Source organism: Felis catus, chromosome A1 (genome assembly GCF_018350175.1).
Source record: "Felis catus isolate Fca126 chromosome A1, F.catus_Fca126_mat1.0, whole genome shotgun sequence".
In the NCBI taxonomy this organism is placed as follows: Eukaryota; Metazoa; Chordata; class Mammalia; order Carnivora; family Felidae; genus Felis; species Felis catus.
Genome location: NC_058368.1, coordinates 213,545,119 through 213,565,289, shown reverse-complemented (window position 1 = coordinate 213,565,289; position 20,171 = coordinate 213,545,119). Strand labels below are relative to the sequence as shown.

The 20,171-nt window shown below is 42.3% G+C and overlaps 1 protein-coding gene and 1 long non-coding RNA gene across 2 annotated transcripts in view; one reads left to right on the top strand and one right to left on the bottom strand.

Moving 5' to 3' along the window:
* PDZD2 (PDZ domain containing 2) overlaps positions 1-20,171 on the top strand; it is a 367,861-nt gene that overhangs the window by 245,627 nt on the left and 102,063 nt on the right.
* Positions 188-3,618, bottom strand: LOC109492108. The gene is made up of 3 exons (XR_002145855.3): positions 3,077-3,618; positions 1,911-1,999; positions 188-718 (listed from the first exon to the last, which is right to left on the bottom strand). It is a non-coding gene; the product is annotated as an uncharacterized LOC109492108 (long non-coding RNA).

Sequence of the window (20,171 nt, the reverse complement as noted above, 5' to 3'; positions counted from 1 at the left end):
GTCTGCTTAGGATTCTCTCCTTCCCTCTCTCTCTGCCCCTCCGCTGCTCATGCTCTCAAAATAAATTAATAAACTTACAAAATAATTAAGAAAAAAAAAAAAAAGGTTGCAAAAGAGCCATGAACCTGCTATAGGGTGCACACGGTCTTGTTGATCAATGTGACAAGCACATAAAAACAACCAAGGAGCAATTTGAGGAAGTTTAATCATCAAATGCCAAGTTGAATGTAATCAGCCCAAGGCTGGGCACTGGAGGTGTCTAAGTGTTCGGTGGAACTTCCAAAGGGGACCACCTCTTGAGGAGTTGGGAAGAGATGAATCGAGGAGCCCAACAGTGGTAGATAGACATTTCTGAAAATTTTCCTTGTCCTCTTGCTTTTTTGAAACAGGCATTTTTCTAGCTGAGCCTATACTCTGAGTTTGGGGTGGTTCAATGTGACACTCTAGAATGCTAGGTTAGGAAGTTGAGTTGCTTGCAGGGGCTGCAGTAGAATCAACTTTCTCTGAGCATGTGGGACTGGTATCCACTTCCCCAGCATTTTCAGCTTCGTCACGTGGGTTCTGATTCTTCCCCTTCTCCAATGGCGATTTTTATATGTGGTTAGTTGACTTGTCTCCATATGTAGCCCGGTGGGCTTGGATGTAGTCATTGTGAACATTTTTCAGGTATTGCTAAATATCATTTAATTCTCTTAGCAATCCATTTCAGATGAGGAAACTGAGGAAAAAATAAATAAATAAATAAATAAATAAATAAACAAACAAACAAACAAATAAATAAATCACTTTAAAGTCCTACAACTGGCAAGTGACAAAGTCTGGATTCAAACCTAGGACTTCCAGGCTCCAAAACCTGCATTCTATCCAATGGGCTGCTAGGTCTAACTCAGCCCGTGCCCCAGTGAGCATCACATCCTCCCCGTGGCACAGGGACAATTCTGGAAGATCTTCCCGGCTAGAGTCCAGCCGGTTCCAAACACAGCAGCTTTACCATCTCTTTCCCTCTGTACAGAAGGAGGAAGGTGCTCCGGACCAGGAGTCCAGATGGGCTCCGTGAAGCTCCATCGTCATTATTCCTAAATTTTAGCACTTATAGACTGGTGACAGCCACATATTCCTTGCCCACCTCACAAGTTTGTAGTGGTCGGATAGTGATGATGATAGTACTACTATTGACTTTCATAAGATGTAGAGTTACACCAAAGTAAGGCAGTAGTGATAATAGTGTGTAATGTGTAACCCTAGGGGCTCTGATTAGTCTTTTATCCCTCCACTGATACACTTTGCCTGACACTATTCTCTTCACCTTTCCTCCCACTCTCTCCTACGTGAAGGCTGTGAGTAGCAAATCCAAACTTTACTGTATAAGGAATGGAAAACAGACCTGTTAGATGAAGGCACCCATTAGAAATGCGGGCCTGTCTTAAAGAAGCTATGGCTGGGGACTCCTCCCTTTGCAAGAACTTCTAGGTGAGGTCTGAGCAATGCAAATGACTGAAGTCTTTAATTCTGTTATGTAACATGTGCTGTCAATGCTTGGCTGACAAGGTGGCAGCCCGTTGCTACTGCTACAGGAAAAGGAAGGAACTACTGCCGGGTTAAAACACGTGTTCTGATGACCTGTCAGATGGCGTAGGGGAAAGGACAAAGAGGAAACCGAGCCTCTCCCAAAGTTTAGGGCCCTTTAGAAACCTGTGTGAAACATGAATAGTACACATTGACATCTTTATTGGGTTTGTTTGCTTTTTAAATACCCTCTGACGCATGTTTAGTGAGGAGAGAAGCTGATAGGACATATAATGCCTGTTGGCCCTGAGCCAGGGGGAAATCACCACTCAGTGGTTTGAGCTCTCTGAAACTCACCGTACCACAAGACCCCACCCTCGGGCAGGAGGTCACACATTACAAACCTGTGACGGGGAAGTTACTAAGAATTGGCAAAGGTGTTCCGGAGGTCCTGTTGTTAAAGGTGATCATGGAGTCACCTTCAGTTGTCTTGCTAAAAATCAAAAAATAAAATAATTGCTTAAACATTTTCCCCTCTGAAATTATTTAAGAATCTCAGAGCAGATACTGAATGGGAAAATAGTTGGTGTTTCTGTGACTCAGTTACCCACATGACTTCATCTTGTGGATGATGAGCTATAGCCACCCTAGTGGTTTTGTCCGTTGTATAGTCCTAAATCATTTCCCTTGCTTGGCACTATCTTTGTTGCTATGCCTTTAAAAAGTCATGAAAGACAGGGCACCTGGATGGTTCAGTCAGTTGAGGATCCAACTTCAGCTCAGGTCACGATCTCGTGGTTTGTGAGTTCGAGCCCCACATTGGGCTCCATCGCTGGCACCTTGGAGCCTGCAGCCTGCTTCCGATTCTGTGTCTCCCTCTCTCTCTGCCCCTCCCCCACTCACACTCTGTCTCTCTCTCAAAAATAAACATGAAAAAAAAAAAAAAACAAATTAATGAGGAACATACAGTGATTGTTCTCCTGAAGATGATCTTCACCAGATCTTAGGTACCATTAGTCTGATCAAAATGTATACATAACATCTGTCTCTTGTTCTAGTCAATGTTGCTGCTGTTTATTGGAGTAAAGACTATTTACCCCGCAATGTATTGTGTGAGAAGAAATGATTATAAGTTGCAGCTGGAAATCTCTGTCATTCCTTTTCATCTAAATATGAAACATAATGATTTTTAAAATAAACCAGGACATTTTATACAATCCAAATGCAAAAATTCTAAAGATTCAAGAATTAAAACAGCAGGGTAATGTTTTTCCTGTTATTGATGCCATAAGTATCACATAGGTAATTTTTCCCTGTATTTTTAAAACACATATTTTAAATATTTTTCAGTGATATATAGTATTTAAATTTGAGTCAATAGATCATCTTTGTTCTTACGGATTAATCTGAAGTAAATGAAACAGCATGCATTACTTGGGAAACAGGGAAATACATCTTGATATTTTGAAAGATTATACTAAAAGGGGCTTTAAGTCACTTCAATAGCATATCTAATATATGTATTTAAAATCTTGTGGTTATATAACCATGAAAAACATGATGAAGTTACCTTAAGCAGGTCTTAGAGGCTTTACAAGATTGCATCTTACTGTGAAAGAAGTTCAAGAGTCAAAGTCATGGAAAAGCTGAAAGGGGTGGGGCGAGGCTGTATTCATTTTCTCTGAGTGATGTAAGAAAGTACCACAAACGCAATGGCTTCCAGCAGCAGAAACGTCTTTTCTCATGGTTCTGGAGATTAGCAGTCCAAAATCAAGTTGGCAACAGAGATGGTTCCTCCCAGAGACTCTGAGGAAAGAAATGTCTCGGTCTGTCAGCCTTCATCTCTGTAGGAAATCCCGGGCATTTCTTGGCCTATAGATGTATCACACCAATCTCCACCTCCAGCTACATACCACCACCTTCTCTGGGTCTCTGTGTGTTCTTTTCTGTCTCTTATAAGGACACTTTCTTTGGATTCAGAGTCCACCCCGATACAGTGTAATCCTTAAGTAATTACATGTGCAATGCAGAGGCCCTCTTTCCGTGTAACATCACATTCTGAGGCTCTAGGTAGGCGTGTATGGGGGAGGAGGGGTGCGGGGGGAGCCATTCAACCCAGAAGCTTTCCACTATGACATCTCCAGTGTGAGCGGAATTAGAATTCACGGTCAAGTTCCAACCCAGAGCCTTGAACGTGATCTTAATTTCTGCCTGGACCTTCTCTCCTCATTCCAGACCCCATGCTTCAGCCTCCTCTCAGCCTAGCTGACTTCTGCTGGACCTCAGACCCCTGGTTCTTCCTGAAGGAAACCTTTCATGTTCACATCCATCCCCAAAGCAGGCCAGGCCCTCTTTTAGAAGTTTCTGAAGTAACCTGTGCTTCTGTTGGAACATTCTTCATATAATTAATATCATTTTAAAATTTATAGAATATAAATTCATATTATATGTTTTTATTTTACATATCAATATTTTTAAATATTTACCTAGTAGCTAATAAATTTTATTAAGATCTATTAATTTTTATCTTGCTGTTTTGTTATATAAAATTTTATTTCTGTGATAATATAGTATAATTTATAATATAAATGTTATGTTAAAAATATAACCTGTTACATTATGTCGATTATGTCAATGATATATAATGTCAATATAACAACATATATTAATATATAACAATGATATATAATGTCAATATAATGTTAACAATAATATGTTATATTATTGACATAATACAATTCATAATATACTATAATAATTATAGAGTTAATTATAAAATTGACACATTAATTTGTAACATTAATTATAGGTTCACTGTGAAATCTATGAGGGCAGAAGTCAACTACCTTATTCTATTCTTTGTCAGCACTGAGCCAGCATGCCTGCTCTGCATATTTTGAGCCTTATTCTCTGCATATCATCTCCTTAATTTTCAGAGAAAATCTTTTCCTTGGAACGACTGAGTCTCTTGTGTCTGCTACTAAATGCCTCATAGGAAGCCCCCTTTTGGGGGTTGGGGGAGTAGTTGTGTGTTTTTTTGTCTTCACCTCCACATTCATTCATGGAAGCTGGGGAGTGATTTATGGTTGGATTCGGTGTTATCAGAGAGGTGTCTTTGTGTTGTCTTGAAATCCAAGGCAGGGCATTTTAAATACAACTTCATTAATTGGCCCTGTTAAGATTTAAGAAAAGAATGAAATCTGAAAACCCACTTTTCTTACTTGTTCTTCCTCTAAGTTGCTTTTTGTCTTGTTTTCCTTCTATTCCTCACCTCTGCCCTAGAGAGAGAGAATTGGGACATCTAAACTTTAAAAACCAGACTTTTTAAAAAATGTTTATATTTATTTTGGGAGAGAGTGCATGTACACGGTGGGGGTGGGGAAGCAGGGCAGGAAGTGCAGAGAGAAAGGGAGAGAGAGAGAATCCCAAGCAGCCTCCGTGCTGACGGGCTCCATCCCACGACCACAAGATCAGGACCTGAGCCAATACCAAGAGTCAGACACTTCACCACTGAGCCACCAGGAGCTCCCAGACATTTTCCTTAGACCGGAACTGTAGACTCTGATGTGGAACTTAAGCCACTTGAAAGAGTCTGTGAGAGGCCCCTTTGGACTTTGCCTCATATTTACATTTATGTCTTGAAGATATTTCTAGTGAAATTGGGCCTTATAAGCTTTGTGCCTGATAATGTAAAGATTTCTCCTTTAAAGTTCTTGAAGAAACAGCAGTATTGAAATTTGCCACCCATCTGCTTTGTCCAACAAAGCTTTTCACTCTCTTAAGTCATCTAAGAGATCATGTCCTTTTGCCCAAAGCCAAAGTACCAGGAAGGGCCCTTCTGAGAACAGGTGATGCCGACACGTCCATCCTTTGAGAAGTTGAACAGGGAAAGTAAACACCTCTCATCTTGATGTTCTCAGTACACCATAAAAGCAAATTTTAAAAGACTGCAGTTAAGTCTCTTTAGAAGGAAATCTCTGAAGAGAACTCAGGATGCAAGGTGTTAACAGCAAAAAAAAAAAAAAAAAACCCTCCTAGTTATTGAGAGTTGCTGTATTTTCTGAAATACGGTGTCCTGGGTCTTTCCCAGAGCCCACGTGGAGCATATGGGTGCCCTGACCCCTGATCACTGCTGTCCTCATAAAGCTCCAATCTCTGTGAAAAGTGGGTGTGGTTTGGTCCCCAGTTTGGGAAGCCAGAACAAGCTAAGATACCCCTTTATCTGTGAGAAATACTTGAGTCTAAATGGAACAGTGCCACAGTGGAAAACTCTCATATTTTCTTCCCCCAGAGATTCAAGAAGGTCCTCTGGTCAATGCTTTTGTTTCCCTCACTTCCAGACTCTTCCAGATCACACTTCCTGGTGTGCAATTCAAGAAATAACTTTTTGGGGTATTTGTTTTTCCAGGCAGCCCATGGCTCTGATTTTGTTTTTGGATGTTTTCTGTTTGCTCGAGGTTGGAGGGTTCCAAGTTTAGCATGTGCTGTCTGCCAGCTATTTCCTGTTGAGAACACTTGGTAACAAAGTGAGCTGCTAATATTCTAAAACATGCTTGTGACTCAAATACCCACACCTGTGTGCACCTCTCACAAAAGTAGAGATGCTGGCTGTTCATGCTGGGAGTGTTTTCCCCTAGAGTTGAAATCATGTATCTACAGAGACCCTCTCTAGACATTTAAAAAATATCATAATGTTTGACTGTCTAATGGCATTGTAATATGTTGAAACGTTTAATATTAAAACAACTGGGTTTTTGAAATCCCTGCCTCAGAAAAGTAAAAGATGCCCTTTTAAAGGAGGCAACAGAACCAAAAGGGAGAGTTGTTGTCCAGTTATCTGTGACAAATGGCAGAAAGGTAGGTCAGAGAGAGAGGATGCTGAGAGAGGGGCAGCGTTTCTGCTTGTGCACACATGCATCTGATTTAATCGTGGCAGTTGCCCGTGTCAGCGGCCCACATATTTTACAGAGTTTCAGGGGTCAGCCCATCTCACAGCGTGGTTGGTTGGGATAAGCAACCTCCTAGGCTCCACCCTGAGTCCTGGGTCAGTTCCAGGACCTCTGGGACCGTCCTCGAGGTTCAGGTCAGGCCAGAGAGCTTGCAATTTCTCCGGGAGTTGGAGGCTGACCCCAGCCAGATGGACATGGAAGCAAAACAAGAGGCCACCCTTGGTCTGTGTTTTGAAAGACATGTGCCTTTCTCTCTCTGGCAGAGAATATGGCCTGCAATTGGCCACAGTCCATGCTGATTGCCTATATGAGCCTGATCCCCCACAGCACACACACACCCCTTCTTCTCTGTGGAACCACATAGTCCACGAGACCCCCAGAACGCCTGTCTGTGAGGGACACCTGGGTGGCTCAGTTGGTTAAGTGTCTGACTCTTGATTTCGTTTCATGTCGTGATCTCACGGTTCGTGAGATCGAGCCCCAAGGCAGGCTCTGCGCTGACAGCACGGAGCCTGCATGGGATTCTCTCTCTCCTTTTTTCTCTGCCCCTCCCCACTTTGTGTGCTCTCTCTCTCTCAAATGCACTTTAAAAACAATGCCTCTCTGTGAGGGCTCTGTGTCTAACACACGTTTGCTCTGCCTTTTCAGATCTTTGGTTTTAGAATAATTTCTGACTCTGCCTATCCTTGTGAATTTGGTTTCTCCAGAACCCATTCCCCTTGCCCCCACCTGGACTTGACTGTGGTTCTCTCTGCTTCATTCAGACCACAGAATCTGACCACTCCCTTCTGTGAGTTTGCTTTTCATCCAGGACAATGTCAGCAGACCAGTCTAACAGGCTGACCTACGATCACCTAGCAAATTTCTGAAAGGGAAAGGGGCTAGCACTGGTATTTATTATGTACCACATGGGAAACCAGCCCACGTAGTCCATTATTCTATTCAATCCTTCCAATGACCATAGGTCTACAAGACTCAGGGGTCAGTCTCTGAGGTTTAATGTCCTGCCCAAGGGCCCAAAGTGGCAGTGCTGACACCTGAATCAAGCATAATCTTGCTCCAAATACTTGATGCTGAGATGAAGTTTGGTGAAGTTGTTTAGGTATTGAGTGAAGAGAGTCTAATCCAAAGGGGCACCTTTGCAAAAGGAGCCTCTTGCCCTTTGGTTTTTTCCTGCCATCAGCAAACAGGTTTAAATGCCGATCATCCAACCTGACTTCTCAAGAATGCTCTGCTGGCTGCTTCTGTACCCAGATTAGCTGAGTCCTACGCATCCCTCACAGCCTTTTTTGGCTACTGTTATTTCCTATCACCTCCTTTTTGGGACATACTTTGTTATTTTCTTTATATTGCCCTCACTCATGTTCTCCAGGAAGCAGATGCTGAGTTAGAGCTAAGAGTGCAAAATGTCCTGGGAAAGTAAACGGGAGGAAGCGGTGCTGGGCAGGGGAGCCACACACCGTGCTGCCCACCTGACAAAGTCGGTCAGCCCAACACGGGGCTCTGAGAACAAGTGTGCCTGGGGGAACTCTGCACTGGGTAGCAATGGCCAGGCCCCATCTCCCAGTTGTCAGGAAGCAAGAAGATCCTGTCTCCTCAAGGTCCTTCTAGCCAGACTAAGCATCATATTGACATGACGCAGATTAACAGGAGAAAATCAAATTTAATAGCATACATACAAGGAATCTACACAGACATAGAAATATCAAAGACAGGCAAAAAGAGGTCTATGTGTCATTCTGAACTAAGAGGAAGGAGATAAGGGTCTTGGACTTCAAAAAGAGGGAATGCAATTCACAGGAAGATGAAAAAGAATGAATGTTTGGTAAACAGATGTTTGCTGGGCCACTCAAACAATGAGTTTGAACAAACTGGCCTTGCTAGGTTCCTCCCTGACCATCATATCTAGTTCACAGTACAATGCAGTTATCTATGCTGATAGCTCTCTTCCTGGAGCAGTTCCTCTATCTAAATTCTTTTCAGGCCTTTGTAAAACATTGGAGTTGCCAAAACTGCTGAGTTTGATTGTTTTTTAACTCAAAATAATCTTCACACCAAAGTGGCCCATCTTGGGACAACCTGCCCTTGGTCCCTATACCATCTTGCTTGTCATTGGCCAGAAATTGCCCCAGGAGAGCATGACCTTGACTTGAAAGCTGAGGGGGACCCTGATGAAGCTCACAGCCGGAGGTCCTGACCTAACTAACACTCCTCACCAACTGGACAGCAAGTGCTTACTTGAGGGGACATCTGAGTGGTACTTCAGCCCAGAGATTTACCTGCCTCATGCCCATTCTGACCCATGTGGGCCCATCACCACTTGACAGCACGTTATCTTGGACAAGAATGCACAGGAACAATGAATATGGTATTAAGGTGCCTCTTACGGCCAGAAAGTGTACACAGACTACCTGCAGTCAGAAGGGATAGTTCATCGTAGAAGGAGAGGTGTGCAGTGCGTAATACTGGTCTGGGGTGGGGGCACTGTGGGGAGGGAGGGGGTGACTGAGCTCCAGAGTGTGCCTGAGGGAGAGGCCATCGCCGGAGGGCATATCTTGTGTTGGCCGTCTTGTGTGGCCTTGGCTGGGTTGGGGGCCAGGTTGGTTCCTTAATCCTCTGATTCTGGCTAATCTGAGCAAGTATTGCATCTGCTTTTCCGGGATTCCCGGGGACTGTCTCAGCTCATACCTGAGAGATGGAATGAGAGCTGGCCGCTTCCACCCACACCCCAAGAAACCACCTCACCCCTCCCAAATACTAACCTGCCTTCTGGACCTGCCTGAAAGTACCTCTTGTTTTCCCTAGGGCCCTTTTCTTATGGGCATGGGACATATTCTGGGTTGTTAACATATCACTAAAATGGAATCCCTTGTGATATTAAAGTGGGGAGAGGTTTCTTTTGGCTATTGGAAGTTGTAGGCCTTCTCCTTCATCCAAACTTATCATAATGACCACCAGTAGGATGGGGCTTGGCTACAGTGAATCCCAAGGTCCCTGGCTGGGTTTGTTTGTGATCAGGTGGGAATTTGAATCCCAGCTCCACCCTTGCTGGCTCTGAGACCTGGAGCCAGTTATTCTCCAGTTTTCCCCTCTCTGAAACATGACCCGTAACATCAACCTTAGGGTTGCTTTAGGCTGACATGAGGCAGAGTGCATGTGCAGTTAACTCTGTACACAGCATGGAGTGACAGCATAATATGGGTATTCGCGCCCCCCTTGTCTATTATAACTCCAGTGCGCTTTTGGAGCTTCTCTTATCAACGCACCATTAAAAGTAAGTTTTACAGTTTCGAATCAGCATTGATGCTTGTGCATCTGATAATTTCAGCTTTCTTTAACACTTGCAGTTTTGTTTAAAATCTCAGTAGACAATCGCAAACATACAAATGCCTCTGTATGTTCCTTGTCTGAACACAACTAAGAACCAGGGGTCACGAAGATACTCACCGATGCCACAGTTCCAGTTGGTCAATATGAAGAGTGCGCTGATGAGAAGCCAAGATTTTTCAGTGTTCTGTTAATATCTGTAAGGACTTGGCTGATGTGTTTCTCTAGGCCAGAGTTCTGTTGATCTGTCTTGCTTGTAACTGAGGTTCTCCAAACCAAGAAGGGTTCTAGAGGATCACGCAGATGGATGAACAAGAGGGAAAACAGCCGCCAAATCCAACTTCTTAGAAGCACTCTTTGCTAGAGAAGGTTGCCAAACTTAGAAAGCCAGTTTACAGGAACCTTTGTAGATGAGGAGCTCTGTCCAGCCCAGCCCTGCCAGCCACAGAACCTTGGAAAAGAAAGAAAAAGAAGAAAAGAAAATCATACTTAAAAAATATTTGTCAATACGCTGTATAGAAGAGATTCAAGAGAAGAACAGTGTGTGACATTAGTGGGAACACACTGATAGAAGTACTCATTTTGCAATTTCTTAAGTGTCTTTTCTGTGCTGACTTCAAAACAGTGAAAGAAATTCGGAAAAGAAGCCCACTATCTTGATGGAAGCTGTTTTGACATAAGTGAAACCAGGCTTGGAGTGAGGTGGGGGCAGACTCTGGCCAAGCCAATGGAACAGACCCTGGAAGGATTGAGGCAAGCTGGGGAAATTGTTTCAAGATGCAGCTGGAGCCGCTTGAAAGGGGAGAGAACTGGAGGGTACAGACATTTCATCAGTGTTTGCATTAGTGTGTGAGTAGCTTGATGTGCGTTCTGAGATGCCTAGGCCTACAGAAGCCTCCCTTCTCTTAGCATCACCTCTGGGGAGGGGGAGGAGGGTGACTGTCTTTTGAATAGTGCAGTGTGAGAGTTTGAGGATTAGCTGGTGGTGAACTCTCAGATTTGGTTGGCTTTAGGGAAGAGGGAGAGAAAGGGAGAATGTGTGTTGCTAATTCTCATAGCTTCCAGTGGCTTTCACCACAGGGAACATGGAAGCTGTGGCAGGGGCAATATGGAACTCAGTCTCTGTGTCATCTTTAACACATTTCTCAGCACTTGGTAACCCCGAGGCTGGAAAACAGATTGAGCATAATCTCTGGGACATGGTTTGGCTTCAGTAAGCCTTGAGCACCACTGATCTTGCCCTCTTTCAAGGAAAGTCCAAGGGCAGTACCACATGTAGGGAAGCATAGGAATTGCCATAGGAAATGCACCTGGCAAGGCTAGAAAGTTGGATCTCAGGCAAGACTCAAGACAGGCAGAGGGCTTTCCTGAATTTCATGTGTCTTAGACCGGGCCCATCTTCAGCTCTAGGGACACATCCTAGCAAAGACCTCTGGTGATATGAAGCATCATCTTTTGCTGGCCAGGGAACAAGGCATAGGGGAGATATGGAAGGGTCATTAGCACCAATCGAGGCAAAAGAAGTACAGAGAAGACTCTGAGTCTCATAATAATCTGTTGCTGGTAATTTGTCCTGGACAAAAATAGCATGGAGAAAATTAAAAACGAAATGCTGTTGATGTGAATGCATAGTAACATGAATATGTTAGTATATAAATTATATACTACGACATTAGCATAGTATTTGGATCATTTGCCTAGTCAATGTTAATGAGGAAAGATTTCCTTTTGCAGCAGAATTGGTTTATGATAATAGTGGGACAGTAGGAAAAAATCTAGGAGACCAAATGGGAAGGACTGCGTAGTCCACCTAAGTGCAGTCATGTGAGAATTTTTAAATGTGGGAGAGGCTACCAGGGGTTTCCATAGCCCAAACTGGAAGGACTGGTGGGTATGACAGGAGGACATGTGAGACCAATAGGTGAGGTGCTAGCAAGTCTGTCTGAGGGCTGTCTCCTCAGGATAATTGGGTATGATCTGAAGGAAAGTGAAAAAGACATCAAAAGAGCACGTTTGCACAAATCAAGACTTTATAAGAGGTAAATGGCAGAATCCAGAAGGAGGTAGAGTTGGGTGACTAAGAACCTACTAAGAAGGAGTTGTTTTTAAGATGCAAGACACAAGAGACTACGTATTAGATGATTCCATTTACATGAAATGGTTGGAAGAGGCAGCCCTGTAGAAACAAAGTGGTGGCTGGGATGGGGAACGGGCATTAACTGTTAACGGCATGAGGGGTCTTAATGGGGTGATGAAAATGTTCTAAAACGGATTTATGGTGTTTGCACAACTTGATAAATTTCCTTAAAATACTGAATTGTACATTTGAAACAGATAAATTATATGCTGTGCAAAGTATATCTCAATAAAGTCATTTTTTAATGATTTTTCTTAAATAGAAGGGATCTTCTCATTGACCCTTCATTTTCATTATGGTGCTTTTTATGTGACAGCCACCATGCTAATGTAGGAGGGTATAAAGATGAAGATCTTCACAAACAGAGGGCATAAATAAGCAGTTTTCAAAGAAGGCAAATGATTAATAAGAATTTTGACCTCACTAGTCATCACTGGTTTGCAAATTATGACATGAGGTAGCTTTTGACTATCAGGCTGACAAAGATTAAAAAGTGACAATATTCAGAAACAAACAGTTCTCTAAGACACTACAGCTGGGATTCTAAATTGTTACCCCCTCTCAAAAGGAAAGATTAGAATTACATATGAAACCCTTGAATATGCTCTTGATGAGCAAGAACTTTGGACCCAGAAAATCAACCCAAAGGAATTTATCTTTAGGGGTCTTAAAATGCCATGAATATTCTTGCACCTCCCAAGTTTCTGTCTCCAAACTAGTCCTCTGCTCCAGAATCCAGACTTAGAGAGCTAGCTGCCCACATGATCATATCAAGCTCAACGAGTCCAGAACTGAACTCCAGAATAGATGTATGCATTCAGAGTAGGTCAGAGAGCCCCAAACCCAAAGGCTGCTTGTTCTACCAGCTCAGGTGATGACAACTCCACCTTTCTAGTTGTGAAAGCCAAACACTTCATCTCTCACTTTCTCTCATACCCTATATCACATCCAAAAGCACAGGCTATTGACTCTTCCTTCAGAATCCATCATGATTCTGGCCATTTCTTACCATCTCCATGGCTACTCTCTGCTGAGCCAGCTTATCTTTTGCTGGAATTTCTGAAGATGATCTTCCATCTGGTCTTCGTCCTTCTACCGTTGCCCCCACCACAGTCCATTCTCAACACAGAAACAAAGGGGATCATTTTAAAACATAGTACATATCCCATTACTCCTCTGCTCAAAACTAAAGAGCCCCCCATTTTGCATAGAAGTCTTTACAACTGCTTATACAGCCCTCCATAAACCAGTCTCTGTTACCTCATCTCCTATTATTCTCCTCTCTTGCCCCTTTTCTCAAGCCTATTCCTCAGACACACCAGGAACGCTTCCAATTCATCACTCTTGCACTGGCTCTTCCCTCTGTCTGGAACACTTTGCTCCCAGGCAGCAGCATGGCCAACCCTTTCATCTTCTTCAAGTCTTTGCTCAGTGTGTTCTTCCCAGTGGGGCCACCTCAGGCACAGCATTTAAAGTTTCAACCTGGCTCTTCCAACTCCTGGCATGCTTGATCCTCTGTATCCTGTTCAGTGTTTTCTGTTTTCCATAGCACGTCTCACCTTCTAACATATGATATAGTTGGATGCTTATTTTAACAGGTCCATTGTTTGTTGCCTATCTCTCCTCCTAGATAGTAAGCTCCACAAAGACAGGAATCATTTTGTTCACTGCTGTACCCCCAAATGCCTAACAGTGCTTGGCATATAACTATTTGTTGAATGAATGAATGAATGAATGAATGAATGAATGAATGAATGAATTTGTAATGAGCAAATAGTCATTTTATAAACAAAAAACAAGCATTATGTCATAAGGAAAAAAAGTGATATGAGTTCCCATCTATATTGTCTGAGCTCATCACTCCATTCATGAGGTGTGATTGACTCATTCATGTACAGCAAAATCTGACTCTCCCAGCATTCTTTCTGCCCCCATGGAGAACGTGACCAACATCATCAGGATGACCTAGCAAAGCAATGTGGCTGGAGTTTTGATTTGATTCTGTATAGGTTGCAGGTTGATCTCATAAAGTTATAAGAAACCCTGATTCACTCACAGTAATTTAATAAAGAAATGCAATCAGTTGCAAATAGAAGCCTGGAAGTTCTCTTTTAAGGGCCAGTATCTCTGTAGTATGTTTTATTAGGTCAGTTCTCACCATTGATCAGGCATCTCCTACTTAATTTAGCTTCTGAGTTTCTCTTTTCGAAAGGTATATGGTGGCTTAAAAAAAAACACTTTTATTGATTTAGGCAGAAATGAGGTGCATGAAAACCTTTGAGAAAAACTGGAACTTCATGTCAACCTGCTGCTATATGTTAGAAAGGACCACAACTCTGCTTCCTTTCTATTAAGCTGTACTGCAGTTGAAAATGTGTAGTGCATCCTAACATAGAGGCTACATAAATCATTTTTGTTAGTTTGAGATGTGAGTTTTTAAGATAAATACGAAAATCAATGATTTCTTGTTACGGGGAAGTCAAAACAATTTTCCATTAATCATATGATTTAGCTGCTTTTTATCCAGTGTTTTTCTGCAGTGTCTCTCCTACCCCCACCCCTTTGCATCCAGAAGCTATCTTGGCAGGAAACAGAAAAAGAATCAGCTGTGCTTCTGTACAGAAATGGATATTGCAGCCAATGGTTGCAGGAAATGGAATTCAAGTAGGGACAGGGCAGAAGTGAGTACACTTAACACGGATGAACACAAATGTAGCTTCTGCCTTTGAGGCTGACACACTGAATTCAATCAGTGTTTATAGAATCAGACAGTAGAACACCCACCTTCTTTCTTACACCCCTTAGTATAATTTCTCCTCTGTTTGATATGCCTTAAAAGATTCAGTATTGGTTTGTATAAGATGCATGTTTATTTTTATTTCTTAGTCGCTGGTATTAAGAGAAATATATTATTAAGCTCCTTTTCTAAGTTCAGTGCTGGGGAGCAGAACCAATTATAAACTGAGTTACTCTGTATATTATCCTGCTGTATGCCAAGAACTAGAATTTTACTCTACTAGTAAGCTAACCAATTTGGCCTGCCTGGTTTCATGAATGCCGGTGGAAAGCATGAGACACTTGGATCAAAGATGGAAGACAGTTTATTATTCATAGAAATAGCAGTCGCTAGAGTATCAGCATATTTGCCCCAATTCCCCTGAGGGCAATATGGATCTCTGTCCTGCTGTATAGATGGATATGACTGAAATTTTGCTGCTAAGCTGTGTGGTGGTAGCAAGTTTGGGTAGCTGATAACTTGAATTGGATTTGAATGGTAATATTGTATTCTAGGTCAGAAAAAATTCTTAAATAAATATTTAACCTGATTTTGCAATATCAACTTGTTTGCCAATCCAAGTTGTATGATAAAAAATAATACAGATTTTATAATAAGAGAACATATTCATGTATTCATATTCTCTATTCTTGACTCCACATGAAGGAGAAGAGGAAAGAGTGGCCGACCCCCAGCTGTTGATGCTGGATGAGGACGAGAGATTCAGCTAAGCTGGACTTTATCAGTCACCTCTCTCACCCAGCGGTTGGAATATGGTGCTCTATTCATTTATACTCTAAGCCTAGACTCTGGTCTATTTTCAAAGTCTTATTGGTGCCTGAGCCCCATCTTTCTCCATCTAATCAGGGCTAACTGTCTCTCTCATGGTCCCAGCAAAGAAGTAGATGGATTTATTTTCAGAAATGGCCATATGAGCACACAAGGATATCAGTCACTCTTTTCAGCACAGAATTCACCCCCAAATTCTATTTTACAGAGTCCCCAGAGAAAGTCTGGCTCATTCTAGGAAGGGTTGTAGAATCTGGGAGGAGTAAGCCCAACATTCAAGTTAGCTGGGAGGCAACAGCTGAGAGAGACTGCCCGTGGGGAATCTTGTTACTAAATGACTCCTGGAGATGTTTGTCATCTTCCCACCCCCTCTCATGGAGCTGTTTGAACTTGCCTCCCTCTGTTTCCCAGCCGAGATTTCGCTGGGAAATTAATCTGTATATATTTAACACTTCCTCTCAACCCGTTCTTCTCTGGGAACCTACAGATTTACAACCTCAGACAGCCCTCTGGATTAATTAGGCTTAGCAGGTTTTCAAAGGACCACAAACAGCTTCTTAACCTCCCATTACTTCTTAGGCAAGAGGCAATCATGAGCAAGAACAGTCGATCTCCATTCATCTTGTGTGTTACACAGGGCGGCTATTAGCAGTTAGTCCCATTGTGTAAAACTCCTGCCTGGACGTAGGAACTCCTCTATAAACATCTTGTTCCTGTACTGTCTATCCTGGGGGCCTGACTCACTCAGATGAAGTGAGAATGTCTGCTTTGCCAAAAAGTCTGAGTTCTGGAATTCCTTTATGTTGTCTGAGTTATACAGTGTTTTCAAGGCATTGGGGTGCAGGCCACCCAGGGGTGGTGAGCCAACTGACTCTGAATCACACATGTGTATACACCAATGGATCTGCCTGGCAGCTCCCTTCTGTGGGTTCACACTATGTACCAGGCATCGGTAACTGATGGCCAAATGCCCAAGATGATTTTCAAAGGCACCTGGAGATACTGCTCCTTCTGAGGACTTTGGCAGAACAGTCTAGAATATCAGAATTGCATAGCTGCCTCATGCCTTCTTTTGATAGAATTAGGGCATGGATAAATAATGTGTGTCCTTGGCCTTCCAACACCTACTGTCTCTGCCCCTCTCATCTCCTGCCTCCCTGTCCTTGTTCTTTAAACTGGAGTTCTTTAAACTCCAGGCAGCTTTATCCCTCTAGCTTTTCCTAGCACCCAACCTTACCTGCCTGGGCCTCCCACCCCTGGAGAACCCAGATGCCAGAATTATGATAGAGCATCAAGAAACACAGGAGGTACTCAAAGCTATTTTATTTTATTCTTATTTTATTTTATTTTATTTTATTTTATTTATTATAAAGCACTTTTTGAGAGGAAAGGGAGGTAGAAGGGATTAAGTTACAAAAGGTGTTTGCAAAGGCCAAGTGAAGTGAGGAACCTCAATACATTCCACAGGGAGGATTCTAGGCTGGAATTTAGAACTTCATTTCTGGATATGCTTGTCTTTCCTCATTTATCTTAAGGCCATCCTGGATGGTCAAAATCAAATTAATCAAAAATTTTATATGTCAGGGCAATTTCAAATTTGGGGAAGAAACCAAAAAATTACTGAAGAGGAGACCTATTTTTCTGGACCAGGATTATATTCCATTTCTTCTTTCTCAAAGACTAACTTTGAAGTTTAAAGATTCTCATGGTGGGTAGGAATCCTTTTGAACTGAAAAGGGATTTGAACATATGAATTAGCTAGAAAGGCACTGGAAAAGTTTGGTGAGTCATTTCAGTACAGATGGATAGGGAATATGGAGGCATTACATATAAGGTGGATGGAAGAACTCTAAGAAAACTACCCCCAGCCTAACAGTCTTTCTCACCAACTTGCTGTAGTGTCCGTAGTTGATTCATTACACTTTGTCTTCGGGGTGACCTTAGAAGATTCAGTGTCCAGGAAGGAATAAAATAACCTGTCATACAGTTCCTTGAAAGTGTCAGAGCCTTATTTATTATTAGGAAGTCAGGAGGGGATGAGGACATGGTGCCAAACTAAAGATAAACTCTTGCTTTGTAATTTTGTTGAGTATGGACCCTGCAGAAGGAATAAACCTCCCAAGATTCTTGGAGCTTCTGTGAGAGTAGAGATTTCCAAGATCCTATACTCTGACTCAGTGAGCCAGCCTTTTTGGTACTGAAAAGAAGGTTTCTGCACAGAACCCATCAAATTGTCCAGAGCTTAATACAAAAGATAGAATCCCAAAAGGAATTACCTCTCCAGGTGATATCTTTTTCAGGTTGATAGTTAATGTCCAGGAGACCTAGGACACCTTGGACATAAAAGGAATGTTTGTTTTTCCAGGGTTCTGTTTTGTCTTTGGTACTGGATCAATACTTTGGGGATGGCCTGCACCTTTGATCTCTAGAAGCCTTCCCAAGAAACTAGCATTCACAGTTCTGAACATGCGAAAGCAACTTGGAGATGACCTATTTTAACACCCTCGTGTTACAGACAAGGACACTAGAGTAATTGAGACAGCACAGCAGCATAGTGGACATAGCATGGGTTTGAGAAGCAGCAGGGCCTCAGTCCAGCACTTGACATTTAGGTGAACTGGGGCATATTAATATTTCTAAGCCTCAGTTTCTTCTCTTGCAAAGGGTGTTCTTAAGGAGCACATACTCTAAGAAGTAACTCTGGGGCACCTTGGTGGCTCAGTTGGTTAAGTGTCCAACTTTCAATCTCAGCTCAGGTCTTGATCTCAGGGTTGTGAGTTCAAGCCCTGCATTGGGCTCCACACTAGGCATGGAACCTGCTTTAAAAAAAAAAAAAGCAATTCAAAACTTGGCCAGAATTATTATATTTGCTGTTATTTTTTTAAGTTGAGACCTAATTCATATAACAGAAAATTCACTATTTTAAAGTATACAATTCGTGAGTATATTCACTGTGTTGTGCAACCATCACCAGTACCTAATTTGAGAACATTTCCATTGTCCCCAAAAACTCTGCAAGCAGTCCCAATTCTCCCTTCTCCCTAGTCCTGGCGACCACTAATCCACTTCCTGTCTCTATGGACTTGCCCATTCTGGACATGTCCTATAAATGGAATGACATGGCCTTTTGTGGTCTGGCATCTTTTACCTAGCATAATGTTTTCAAGCTTAAGTTATGACATATACTTCATTCCTGTTATTGCCAAATAATATTCCATTATAGGGATATACTACATTTTGTCTATCCATTCATACATAGGTTGATGGAAATTTGGTATCATTACCATTGTTTCTACATGGTTGGGCCAAAGCCAGAATGAAGACTTGAGTGTCTGACTTTCCCCGTGGTCCTGTTTTTACTACCTTACGCTGTTTTTCATAACATCTGGCATATGTCTTGCATTAATAGTAGTGATTTGCTCAAAGAAACCCTTACAGTCTGGCTAATAACTACTCTGAAGATCTTATATCTTTACAAAAATTTTTCCAGTGTGAAAAAGATACACAATTCAAAGAATGAAATCTAAACATTATAGAGAAATTATACTGAGAACCAAGTTTAATTTTCATTTTCCAGACTCTAGTGGACCGCTCTTTACACCTCTTCATCTCATTGTATTTCACAGAACAACCTGAGGTCTATATGGTACCTTTTATCTACCTGGTTTTTATGTGTAAGTTCATTACCATGTTTTATAGCCCAGGATCAAAGAAAGTTTTTATTAGCTTTGGTGGTTGTTTAAGGACCCATCTCTCTTGTTCACTCTACTCCATGGCAAAAATTCAGAATTATTCTGTTCTTCATGGAGACTGGCATTGTCATTGCATTAACCTGACCATTAGGTATGGGTAATATATGCCTTTGTCCCAGAATTTAGTACATTTCAAACGCAACTGGTTACCTCTCGTTATGGACGCGACCCCTTCCGGTAAACTGACTATCCCAGCTCTCAAGTCTGAGCTTCAAGCCTGGAGGAGGAGCAGCTTGGTATACTTGAATATGTTCTGTTTTTCATTTATTGAGGATGTGGGCAATCCTTTGTAGGCACATGAAGGCCAGAAGCAGTCCAACACATTAAGGATTTGGTGGTTGACATTCTTTGCTTGTGATCAGGTGATGTGTAGAATGTGGCAACATTCCAGTGGTGAAGGCGTTTCCCTGGATCCATCTGGGGTTTGTGCTTCCTTATCTTGGGTGGCATAAGTAGAGGGTCCAGCCCAGCCTAGTTTCCTGACTTTAAGCAAGTGTGTTTTCTTTGCTAAAGCTTTCATGGTCCTGAATACCACTAATTACTTATCTTGTTTGATGTTCTATTTATTGTTATTCCTTAAGATCTGGAGTAGTTATTGTGTGTCAGGCTTCACATGCATTATCTCACTTATATTATTTCCTGCTTCTAAGTGTTTGGCACCCCTCAAGTACATGAAACGCAACTGAGCCCGGCCTCTGCCCTCTCAAGCCAAGCATCCCTGGAGAGGACATCCCTGCCCTTTCACTTTTCCTGGTTGACACAGTTTCCAATAGCCTTCTGTATCCTAGTCACCCCATGTCTGCATGGTTTTCATTGGGGGTCCTCTCAAAGCGACACCCAGACTGAAAATGACACTCCTTGTGTGCCAGGAACAACCCAAACTAGAACCATTATCAAGAAGTGGACTTGATGCTCATTTAATGCAGCACACACTC